Source organism: Arachis duranensis, chromosome 6 (genome assembly GCF_000817695.3).
Source record: "Arachis duranensis cultivar V14167 chromosome 6, aradu.V14167.gnm2.J7QH, whole genome shotgun sequence".
In the NCBI taxonomy this organism is placed as follows: Eukaryota; Viridiplantae; Streptophyta; class Magnoliopsida; order Fabales; family Fabaceae; genus Arachis; species Arachis duranensis.
The window spans coordinates 14,361,726-14,363,622 of NC_029777.3; positions in this window are offsets into that span (position 1 = coordinate 14,361,726).

The following is a 1,897-nucleotide window of genomic DNA, read 5'->3' on the forward strand; positions in this document are numbered from 1 at the left end:
TACTAATATATATAATTAATTTATTTTTTATTGCACATATTCCTCACCTTTTCAATCCCCACGTCCAACACAATTTGTAAGAATTGTTAGATTTGATCAAAGAAAAAGAGTGTAGGACGATCCATATAATGACTATTTGAGTTAGGTTACCGAAGAAAATTAAATATTTGCTTATTAATAACAGAAATATTTAGTAATTAAAGAAAATAGCAAAAAAAAGTCATAATTTATCTTAATTAGCATTCGTCAACTGTTGCGATAATTAATAAATACGAAATAAAGTAAATTCTAGCTTTTTTTCTTTTCTCTCTAATATTACCATATTAATAAATTCATCGTTAATTTGGAAAGACCTAATCTCCATGAACTTTTAAAGACATGAAGACAAAATAAAACCCTTGAAAGTTGAAACACCTTTACCTTAAAAAGGATGCTGAAATCTTGGACAAATGGCTAGAGAGTTAATTTCTTATGCACACTAATGTATGTTAACGTTATTGTGTTATGATTATGTATGTTTACGCAAAACAAATCAGTGCGCTTACACACAATACTTGTCAGATCATGTTACCTACCAACTGGATTTGCAAAATCTTCAAATGCTACACAAAACAACAACAAATATTGGAGCATGCATTTGGTATTTGTATGTATGTGTACCTCTACAATTAGATAATGAAAACAAACTAAAGTTCAATGTGAATACTTTGTCGCGACACAAAATCAATAGGGGTCAATTTAATTTATAGAGCCTAGAATTTGCTCATGAATTGTGCATTGCGGTGTCAAAAATTGACTAGAGCTCTTGCATGTCGTTGCCATGGAAATGCTACATATTAGGGAGTAGTTTTTGGCTTTTTGCCATCATATGGGGAGCATTAGGTATTTGGGATATCAAATCCTAAATCTTGGACAATTTTAGAAGGACGAGCAAATGAGCAGTTCAGTTGTCATTTTTCGTATATTTCTTTAAGTTTTCATGCAGATTTCATTAAAACAATATTTTTTAGGATATTTTCTATCTATTTTTTTTTTGGATTTTATGCTCTGTTGTTTATTAAAAAAATTAAAAATTAAAAATTGTTATGGCAAGTTATGAATTATTACGTTGAAATAATATTTTTAAGCTTATATATATATATATACATGCACGACCTTCTAAAATGAGGAGAGGAATATATTTTGCAAACAGAATTGTTAGGTAACTAACGCTAATTAGTCCTTGTTTAGCCAATAACTAATGAGTCTCAATAACATGATTGTAGAGAGGAGCAATGTTAGAGGACCAGCAATTTTTGTGATTGTTAGCCATTAACTAGTTATCAATGCTAATTTGATGGTGTGAGATTGGTGTAAGATTTCATCTAATGGCTCACATTTTTCTGTTGGTTACATACTGGCCAAAATTCATTAAAATTGTTGGCTCCCTAGACTTTTTCTTGTAGAGAGTAGAGACGACCCTTATCTAAATTTATTGTGCTATTTAAAATTAAAAGGGAAAAAAAAGTGTCTTTTTTGTTTTGGATAATTGTATCGCAATTTACTACTATTGTGCGCACATGGCATCCAAAAGCGTTCCATTTTTTTTTTCTAGTAAGTAATTAGATTTAATTATATTTTTGTGATTACATTTCGAATGTGCGAAAAATTTTTTGTGGATGTGTTTAATTTTGGGTCTGAATTTGACATTTTTTAATTGGGTACAACTAATTTCAGATGTGCTTGGATTGTTTTTAAAAATTAATTATTAAAATTAATTATTAATATAAAATATATATTAAAATATAAAATATATGTTAAAAATAAAATAAACTATATATGTATTAATATATAAATATATAATGACTAATTTTTAGTATATATATAATATTTTTATTTTTTTATACGATTAATTTTG